Consider the following 11,098-nt stretch of genomic DNA (forward strand, 5'->3'; position numbering starts at 1 on the left):
CGGAATCTTGCTCTGTGGCCCAGGCGCGATCTCGGCTCACTGCAACCTTCGCCTCCCGGGTTCAACCGATTCTCCCGCCTCAGCCTCCCGACTGGCTGGGATTACAGGCGCGCCAACATGCCCGGCTAATTTTTGTATTTTTAGTACAGATGGTATTTCACCATGTTGCCCAGGCTGGTCTCAACTTCCTGGGCTCAGGCGATCCGCCTGCCTCGGCCTCCCAAAGTGTTGGGATTACAGACCTGAGCCACCGCGCCCGGCCTAGAAGCAAGATTTGAACCGAGGTCAGTCGTCCGCTGATTCCAGGGCTCACGCTCCACCTCCTCACACAGAGAGCCACAGAGTAAGCTTAGTTGAGGAGGAGCAAAGCAGGATCATTGCAAAGCAGACTTTAGAAGTCTCCTGGGAGACTTCTAAAAATCAACTGTATCGAGGTATAATTGACATACAATAAAAAATGTACCTACTTAAAGAGTACAATTTGGTGAGTTTTGTTTTTTAGACTTTTTTAAATTGGGGTAAAATATAAATACTATGAAATGTATCATTCGAAACATTTTCAAGTGTACAGTTCAGTGGCATAAGTACATCACACGTGTGGAACCATCGGTGTTATTCATCTCCTTTTCCGCTGAAAAGGTCAGAACTTTTTCATCATCCCAAACTGCAACTCTGTACCCATTAAACAGTAACTTCCATTCCTCCTGCCCCCAGCCCCTGGTAACCACTATTCCACTTTCTGTCTCTATAAATTTGTCTGTTCTAGGTACCTCAAATAAGTGAAATAATGAATACTTGTACTTTTGTGTCTGGCTTATTTCACTTAGCATAATATTAGCTCGATGAGTTTTTTGTATGTGTGTGCATCCGTTTTAACCACCATCCCAATAAAAAAAAAGTTTTTAAATTTCCATCTCCTCCAAAGTTTGCCTGTTCCCCTTTACAGATAATGTCCCCAAATTCCATTCTCACTCCTCAACCCAAACCCTGTCAAATCTCTGATCCGCTAGGCCAAGCACGGTGGCTCATGCCAGTAATCCCAGCGTTTAGGGAGGCCGAGGCAGGCAGAAGTGGGGAGTTCAAGACCAGCCTGGCTAACGTGGTGAAACCCTATCTCTACTGAAAATACAAAAATTAACCAGGCGTGGTAGCAGGTGCCTGTAATCTCAGCTACTCAGGAGGCTGAGTCAGGAGAATCGCTTAAACCCGGGAGGTGAATGTTGCAGTGAGCTGAGATTGCACCACCATTGCACTCCAGCCTGGGCAACAGAGTGAGACTCTGTAAGAAAGAAAAGGAAAGAAGGAAGGAAGGGGGAGGGAAAGAAGAAAGGAAGAAAGGAAGGAAGGAAGGAAGGAAGGAAGGAAGGAAGGAAGGAAGGAAGGAAGGAAGGAAGGAAAGAAGGAAAGAAGGAAAGAAATCCCCCATGTGTTTTCTGTCACTGTAGGTGTATTTGTTCTAGAATTTCCATATAAATGGACTCACACAATATGTGCTTGCTTTCCTTTGGTTTCTTTCACTTACCACAGAGCTTTTCAAAAGTCCACTCCTTCTCACCATGAGTAGAATTCCACTGTATGGATCAACCTTGTCTTACCCCTACCGCAGCTGATGGGCACTGGGTCTTTTCCGGTTTGGGACTACTATGAGTGAAACTACCATGGACATTCTTGTACAAGTCTCATGTGGATATATATGTTTTCATTTCTCTTGATTGCTGCTTAGGAATGGAACTGCTGGATCACAACAGTTACGAATTTTTTACGTATTCTAGTTTCAGGTGGTCTAAAATGTATAACTGAAAATACTTTTGTCTGGGAAACTTCGATGTCAGAGACAAGCAAGAGATGTTTAATTGGTGTTGTAAGGGATAAGAGGTTTGTAGGGATGGGCAACTGGATGGTCCTGTTGGCTTTGGAGCTTTGGAGAAGAAAGTGAAGAATGAAAGGTTCAAGGCGGCTTTTTAGGACTTCAGTGTCACCCAGAGCCTCCAGCAGAGGGCAGCAGAAACCATAGGACAGCTCAAGGGCGGGCGGCCAAAGACCATGGAGTTGCAGACTATGAGAGGCCAGAGGGACCTTGAAAGTCACCTGATCCAGCACCTTCAAGAAGCAGAGCGGGCGACTGAGGCCCGAAAAGGAAGAGGAACAGGCACTCTTCCCTTCCTTTGCCTGGCCCACTTGTTCTCATCCTTCCACACTCCGACATGAAATGTTTAACACATACATGTCTCTCTCCCTAGGGCTCTGAGTTCTTCAAGGACTGGGGCCAGGTCAAAATCATCTTTGTGCTCCCAGGACCTAGAACAAAGTAAGTGCTCAATAAACTGCCACCTTGTGCAATGCTCTTCCAGCTCCCTGCCCACCAGCTCTACCTACTGGGCCCAGCCCTATATACAGCTAAAAGGATGGACGTCCCCTGAGGCCTGCCAGGAAGGCAGATGCAGGCTCGAGGTTCTCATTCATTCAACCATCCAATAAACACCATTTTGTGTCTGCCTAGTACTCAGGACACAGAGGAAATGACATTGATGATGATCATGATGATGATGATAGCAACTACTAACTTTGGAATGGGGGATGCTGGTGTGCCACCCTCCTACTGATTTAACTTAACTCCTCCTCCTAACCTAACTCCTACTGACTACCAGGTACTATTTTAAACCTTTATTTAATAACTTATTTCAGCAATAAATAAGAGTTTCCTGCCCTCAAAGAGCTCACATGTGAATTGGGGAAAGAGTCAATTATTCATTGAATAAAGATTTATTAAGCACCTACTATATGCAGACTTTGGGGCTACAGCTATGAACAAAATAGATAAGATTTTCTGCCCAAGTATACAAAGTGGGAAAAAAATGAAGCTAACATTCTGTTAGTGGTAGTGGGGAAGGGATTGTAAAGATGCTAAATCAGGAAAATCATGACATATTAGATTATTAAAAGAACTATCATTTTAAACTAGAGAAAACAGGGAAGAGAATAGGGAGTGCTGGGGGTGCAATTCTTGGAAAGGTGGTTACGGAAGATGTCATTGAAAAGGTAACCTCCAGGTAAAGGAGATGAAGGCAGGAGCCATGCAGACTTCTGGGGGAAGAGCAAGAAACAGCAAGTACAAATGCCCCGAGGCCAGAGTGTGTACCATATTCAAAGAACAGCGATAGCAGCTCTCTTTGGAGCGTGGAGCCGAGTGAGTGATGGGGATCATGGTGGCAGACATTGAAGACAGAGGTGTAATGGGGGTCGAATCCTTCAGGCTCTCCTAGGCTGTGGTAAGCCGATTCGATTGTGCTTTGCGTGAGATGGAAGTCATTAGAGGATTTCAAGCAGAAGAGAGACATGATCCAACTCAGATTTTAAGAGAATGATTGCTGTTTTGAGAATAGGCTGTGGGGAGCAACAGTGGAAATGGGGAGACCAGTGAAGGGGCCGCAGCACTAACGCGGTGAGCAGCCTGGTGGCTCGGCCAGTGGAGGTGCCGAGGAGTGGGCGCAGCACATCACAAGGGCTTCCAGAGGGCAGCTGGGGTCAGGGTAGGGGTGCCTCTTCCCTCCGGGGTGGGAAGGAGGCTGTGAGGAGTCCTAGGCTCCTGGAAGGGGCCGGAGAGGGCTCCCTGAGGCTGTAGCTGAGGGTGAGCAAGAGGCTGGTCTCACCTCCTGCACACACTCACCCCAGCAGGCCGAATGTTGGCGCACACCCTGCACGCCACTCCATGTCTCACCCACAGTACTGCAGGGATGCTCCAGCCAGAACACACAGACAGGGGCAGGGAGTGGCCTCTGCCCACACATGGCACAGGTGGGTGGCTGGCCTGGGGAGGGGCTGCAAGGGGGAGTGAGGTTGTCTCAGGGAAATCCCACAGGGATAGTGCATTCTTGCGGCTCTCCTTTCCTCTCCACCAAGCTTGGCATAAATGCCTGGCAATGGTGCCGATGACAGCGGTGGACCTGGCCCACTCACGGGGGCTGTGCCCATCTGACCCCCTCCCTTACCCTCCTGGGTCTTAGTGTGTGTGTGTGGAGGGGGTGGTCCCTGAAATACAAGCCAGGACCCCCTAGCTGCCCACCTTCCAGCCTGGCCTCCCCCTCCTTCTCAGGCTCTCAGGTCCCTGCCCCTGGGTGGTCCCTGGTCTGAATCTGCCCACAGGGTCCCAACCCGCACTCTCCTCTCCCACTCCCAGCTCTGCCTCTGGCCTGCCCGCCAGCCTGCCTGGCGCTCAAACTCCCATCCCTCACCAGCACCCCCCACTCTAGCTGTAATCACAGTTCAGCCCAGACCTCCCTCTCCTGTGAATAATTGGGGCTGATTTAGGGGCTATCAGGGGAGAGAGGGGGGGCTAATGGAGTTCGTGGGGGGCCGCCCTGGTGATGAGGGGAAGGTTGAGAGGCAATTAGCAGGGCTGACAGCCTCAGGAATCACCTAATGTGCCTGCCCGCAGGAAGGGCTGGTGAGGGGTTTGTGGGGAGGGGGCGGCCTGGATGGACTTGGATTTGAGGAGGGATCTGCCCCTCCCTCAGCAGGAGGTTGAAGGACACAGCAGGAGGGACCTCCAGAAAAAAAAGAAAATGAGGGCAAGGGGCAGGAGCAAGAGGGCTGGATGTGGTGGGGCCACTGGGGAGGGAGGGAGGCTGATGGCGTGAGGCAGAAGCTCCTGGTCCCCCATCACCCCCAACACACACACAGCACCCCAGCTGAATCCTATCCCTCACTGGGGACCAGCTCCTGATTAATACCAACATTAGCCCTGAGCACTCACCCCTCCCGGCCTCTTTGTCTTTAATTACCTCCTCTCCCAGCCCAGCAGAGGGGACGCCAGCTCCTCCTGGTCAAAGAGCCAGAGATTCTGACCCCCCTGGCCAGTGAAGCCTCCCCTACTCCTTCCTCCCTGCTTCTGAAGAAAAAGGGAGGAAGAGAGGAAGAACAGAAGTGGAAGGAGGGAGGGAGGGAAGGAAGGAAGGAAGGAAGGAAGGAAGGAAGGAAGGAAGGAAGGAAGGAAGGAAGGAAGGAAGGCGGGCGGGCGGGAGGGAGGGAGGGAGGGAAGAAGAAAGAAGGGAGAGGGGAGGGAGTTGTGCCTTTTGGTTCCCAGACACTGCTGCTCTCCCCTCAGGGTCTTTCTACAGTCTAAGCTCCGTCCCCAACCCTGGAGATGGTTAACCAGGAGCTGGAAACTTCTGGCTGGAAACACCCATAGGGGGACCTCCCTGGAGGGGTTGGACAGCCAGATTCCTGAGCCCTGTCTCCAGCCTACATCCCTTCTGATTTCAGATTAGGAGCACGAATTTGCACAGACTCATGCAGAGAGCTGAGTTTACACAGACCTTCGCACAAGGACTGTCACACACAAACACAAAACCAGATACACTGTGACCAGAATCACCCTGGGTGGGAAAGGGTGACATGCTCCACTGTGAGGTGCCCTCCCATCACACATGTAACCACATCAAGAACATCCCATTCAATGGAGCATCAGACAGCTGCCTGGAGAGGGCAGGGAAGGTGTTTCAGAGCATCCAAGTGGCTGGAGGAGCAGGCGGGAGGGTGGGGTTGGTGGGGCCAGCTTGTGTACTTGAGTCTGGCGGGAGGGAATACTTCCTCCCTCTTGGACGGCCATCGTGGACCTCTCTAACTCAATTGCAAAAGCTCTCCCTCTCTTTCTCTCTCTCCCCCTCTCACTTTCTCTTTCTTTCTGCGTGTGACACACACACACACACACTCAACCTTAAAGTAAAGTGTAGTAAACTGAAATCAAGCCCATTTCAGTCTGCTCCTTGCCCGGGGCACCAAGCCCTGACTCCCCTCTCAGCCCTGCCTCACTCCTGCCTCCCAGGCCACTCGCCTCCCAAACTGTGTCTCTGCCTGTCTTCCTTTCAGCAGACATTGGTAGCCTAGTGCCCACCCCAGGATATGGGTAAGGGGCTTTGTGAGAGTTTTCTGAGCCCCTCCCAACACCCCCGTGAGCCCCGTTATAAGACCAAGTGAGCCTGGAGACCTGGCGATCGATATTCCTCAAAGATGAAGACGCTAATAACTTTATCCCCTCTTGTCCTCCAACTCTCGCCTGCATTAGCTCTGACCACAGGCCCCAGGCAGCTGGGACCTGCCGTGGGCGGGCCTGGAGCTGAGTAACCCCTTCAGATCCAGGTGGGAAGCAGGAGGGTAGACTGTAAGGAAGGACTTCCTGGCACTCAGGAACGGGAAGCCACAGGGATCAGGGATACAAAGCTTTGGACGCATGTTTCCCGCTCCCAGGTCCATACTCTTGGAGACCTGTCTCAGGGTCTATGAGGATTTGTGCCCTCAGAAGCACCCTTCAAGGGTACAAAGATCCCTGTCCAATCCCTGAGGGCTGCCCAGAGGCGGTGAGCTGAGAGAGAAACTCTCACTAGGGAAAATCAGGGAGTAGGAGAAGAGTAAATGAGGGACACGGGGCGGGGGAGGCTGGAGGCTTTTCCTGCATCAGGGCCTTCTGGATCAGTGCAGGGACCCGGAGCCCACAGGGTGTCGGAGGGAGGGAGAAACCCCTTCCTCACCTCACACTCTCTGCAGCAGGGGACTGGCAAGTCCCCTGCAGCTAGAGGGAGTGGTTGGGATCAGGGAGTAAGAGCTTCTCTTCTGCAAGCACTATCCCTTCAAAACATACAACCTGCCTCACTGCCCACATACCAGGGCTAGGGCCTGGGCTGGCAGGATAGAGAGGAGGAGGAAGAATAGGGAGGGAAGGAAGGAGGGGAAAGAGTGTTTTTACATAGCAGCTACTAAGGCCAGGCCCTACAGGGAAAGCTTTCCACATGAGACTTGTTTAAACCTCATAACAGTCCTGCGAGGTTATTGCTATTATTATCCTCATTTTGCAGAGGAGGAGACCAAAGTACAGAAAGGTTGAGTAACTTGCCCAATGTCACACAGCTAGTAAATGGCACAACCAGATTCCAGAGTCTAGAGGCTTAACCACCAGGAAACATAGCCCTTTAAGAAGAGGAAGGGGGCCCAGTTCAGTGGGAGGTGGGCTCAAAAGCCTCTCCTCCCCAGGACTGGACTAGAAGCAGGGCTCATGGAAAGCGCATGGCCTCTGAGGTTCTGCTTCTGTGGCTCTTGGGTTCTGTCCTGTATCTCAGGCTCTCTACCTTCTTCTCTGTTCCCTGCACATGCAGGGCTGAGTCACTGCATGGGTCTGGGTTGCCTCTCCTCTCCGCCCCTCCTTGCCCCCGTGTGGGCTCCTCCTGCAGCTCTGGCCTGTCTTGTCTCTCTTTCCTGCCTCCAGATCTCCCTCCTGCCCACCACTCTAGAGCCACTGCTGCTCAAACTTTCCATCTTAGCACGGGAGCCCGTCAGCAATGGGGTGGGAGTGGAAGACAGAGAGAGACAGTCTGGGAGGGCACTGCTGTTTAGAGCAACGGGACCACCTCACTCCCCAGCATCCCAGGGGTGCCTGAGTCGCCTGGCAGTTCAGTGAGCAGCGGGCTGAAGGTCTGGATTCCTGGGTCCTGGCTCCTACCAGAAGAATCCCCCTTCCCTACCCCTGCTGGGCAGCTTGTCCAATGCTGCTTCAGGAATTTGGCAAGACAGGCTCTCTCCAGCTGGTACTTAGAAAGGCCAGGGCCTCTGTCGTCTGGAATTCTATCTAGGCTCTATCTTTGGCCTGGGGATCCAAGGGGGCACAGGCTGGGTCATTCTTCACCAGGGCTGTCCTAGCACTCTGCCTGTCCTTTTCCTGGAAGCCTGGACAGATGCTCTGCTCTCCTGTCAGGAAACCAGCCCCTGTGGGAGCAGGGCAGGAAGGAGGCAGAGGCTCCTGAGGAAGGCTGAAGGGGTTGAGGGTGGCTTGCACCCCTGGGTTCTTTAGAGACCCCATCCCAGTGCTGGAGGCTCCTGGGGAGCCCGTCTGGTCTCTGCACCACTGAGTGTTTCCTTCTAGAGTAAATGCGGAGGAGCAGGCAGAGGCTTGCTTAGACAGGAGAGTTCCAGCTCCTTTCTTCAATGCTGGGTGTTCCTGAGGTGCCCACGACCCTTTCTGAGCCTCTGTCTTTTTTTTTTTTTTTTTTTTTGAGACGGAGTCTCGCTTTGTCGCCCAGGCTGGAGTGCAGTGGCCGGATCTCAGCTCACTGCAAGCTCCGCCTCCCGGGTTTACGCCATTCTCCTGCCTCAGCCTCCCCAGTAGCTGGGACTACAGGCGCCCACCACCTCGCCCGGCTAGTTTTTTGTATTTTTAGTAGAGACGGGGTTTCACCATATTAGCCAGGATGGTCTCGATCTCCTGACCTCGTGATCCGCCCGTCTCGGCCTCCCAAAGTGCTGGGATTACAGGCTTGAGCCACCGTGCCCGGCCGAGCCTCTGTCTTTCAACCAAGACAGCCCTCTCTGAAAAGGAAGGGACCTGGGCCAGGTTGGGGGGAACCCAAATGTCCAATCTTTACCTCTTCAGGTTGTTGTCCTGGTCCCAGCCCCCAATGGGGTCCTTGGGGCCCCATTCCATCGATCCCCCAGCAGCAATCCATCTCAGCTGGTGCTCAGCCCCTGGGGTATGTCAGGGTGGGGGCCGCTAATGGACTTGGCACAGCCAGGAGGTAATTAACAGGGAGGGGGCAAGGGCCACAGCGGGGTGGAGGGGGGCACTGTTAATGACAGTGGAATCCAACAGCTATGAGTGATTGGGGAGGGGGGCTCTGTGTCTGTGTATGTGTGTGCATGTGTCTGTGTTTGCACATGTGTGTCTAGGCTGTGTGGGAGTAGGCCAGCTAGGACACAAATGTGCACTTCTGTGTCCATCAGTGAAGGGGAGAGAATGGGGTGCTTTCGGGGGAGGGAAATATGGGTACAAGCCCCCTCCTCACCAATCAAGACAAAGCCCCAGGTCCAGATCTACCTGAAGGGATTGGAGTGGCAGGCTCCAGCCCCTGCTCCCAGATCAAAGAAAGATATCCAGTTCCAGGGCCGGGCGTGGTGGCTCAAGCCTGTAATCCCAGCACTTTGGGAGGCCGAGACGGGCGGATCACAAGGTCAGGAGATCGAGACCATCCTGGCTGACACGGTGAAACCCCGTCTCTACTTTAAAAATACAAAAAACTAGCTGGGCGAGGTGGCGGGCGCCTGTAGTCCCAGCTACTCGGGAGGCTGAGGCAGGAGAATGGCGTGAACCCGGGAGGTGGAGCTTGCAGTGAGCTGAGATCCGGCCACTGCACTCCAGCCTGGGCGGCAGAGCAAGACTCCGTCTCAAAAAAAAAAAAAAAAAAAAAGAAAGATATCCAGTTCCTTCTCCCTTCCCTGTCCAAACCTTATTCCCAGAATCCCTCACCTCACCTGCCCAGCTTTTCCAACGATACCTCTGGTTACGGTTTAAGAGCCTCTGATGTCCTCACGCCTGAGGCCTGATAACCTTGAAAATGGTTCACATGCCCTGGCAGCTGCCTGGTGCTACCTGACCTCCAAACCAGCTCTTTAGTGATGCCCCAATCCTGTTCTATATGGGCCAAACCTCAGGTCCCCTCCTGTCTCTACCCACAGAGCCTCCAAGTCTAGGTGTCCCATCCTCTCCTAGCCCCTGCAGAGAGGCTCAAAGGGCAGAGGTGAGGGGGCAGGTGAGGTGGAAAGCCCCCTGGGGAGTCCATGATGTCCTCCTGGACTTCCTTCGATTGAGCCACTGCCCTACCTGTGTCTGTTTGCAGCATTGGTCTCACCCTCTCTCTCCATGTGTGTCCGGCTATGTCTGTGTGTCTGTCTCCATCTTTCTCTCTATCTGCATGTCTCAGTCTTTACATCTCCCTCTGCAGTCTCTCTCTATGTCGCCATGTCTGTACGTCCTGTCCCTGTCTCTCTCTGCACTGTCTCTCCCTTTGCATCCGTCCCTGGGCTCACCTGTTGGATCTGATCCCCCAACTCTGCATCCCTCACCATGTTCCCAAGCCCTTTCCTCCCAATGGCTCCACCTGTTTTTTTTGTTTGTTTTTTTTGAGACGGAGTCTCGCTCTGTCGCCCAGGCTGGAGTGCAGTGGCCTGATCTCAGCTCACTGCAAGCTCTGCCTCCCGGGTTTACAACATTCTCCTGCCTCAGCCTCCCGAGTAGCTGGGACTACAGGCGCCTGCCACCTCGCCCGGCTAGTTTTTTTGTATTTTTTAGTAGAGACGGGGTTTCACCGTGTTAGCCAGGATGGTCTCGATCTCCTGACCTCGTGATCCACCCGTCTCGGCCTCCCAAAGTGCTGGGATTACAGGCTTGAGCCACCGTGCCCGGCCATGGCTCCACCTGTTTTAAGTGCCCTCCCTCATAGGGGTGATGCGGCACCAGCCCCACCCATACCCGGCAGGAGAGGAAGGCCCGTGAACTTGGCCCTTAGGGGCCAACCACACACACACCCTAATCCCCCCACCGATCAGCCTGCAGCCCTGGGTCAGTCCTCCATTAGCACTAACCAGCCTGGACAAGAGACAGACACACCACCGGGCTAGGCCTAGGGGTGATAAGACACAGATTGAATCATGGGGGTGGGGGTGGGGTGGAACTGGCACCCAGGGACATGAGACAGCCATGTGATTAGCCCTGAGGAGCCATGGGAAGCTTGTGTTATTGCAGGAACTGGACAGGTGATTGGAAGTGATAGGGCTGAGGGTGGTGGGCAAGCTGCTCCCCCCTGGCTCTGGGTGGAATGCAAGCCTTTGGGTTAGGGAAGGTGGAGACAGGGCCCAGACGCCCTGACCTGATGGGGCCCAGTCTCAGTGCTGCTGACAGAGCCTCAGACCACTCAGTTAAGGCCAGTGGTGTTCCAAGAGACAGAGGAGAGGGGTGACCTCACCTACTCCCTTGGACAGAATGGGACAGGGAGATGGCTTTGTCCTTAGGAAATAGCCACTTTACACAGTTCCTGGCCTCCAGATGCTAATCAAAGCACCTGGAGCTAAGAAGAGTAACAGAGGGACAGGAATAAGGGGTCCTGCCTCCACCAATCCTTAGTCCAGCTCCCTCCCTGTTCCTGTCACACACACACACACACACACGTTTCTCTCTCATCTGCTGCTACATGCCTGCTCTGTCCTGGACACACCAACACAAGAAAGATACCCCATCAATGCTCCCATCCTGTCTACCAGTACATCTAACTTCCACCCC

Source organism: Macaca fascicularis, chromosome 1 (assembly GCF_037993035.2).
Source record: "Macaca fascicularis isolate 582-1 chromosome 1, T2T-MFA8v1.1".
Classification (NCBI taxonomy): Eukaryota; Metazoa; Chordata; class Mammalia; order Primates; family Cercopithecidae; genus Macaca; species Macaca fascicularis.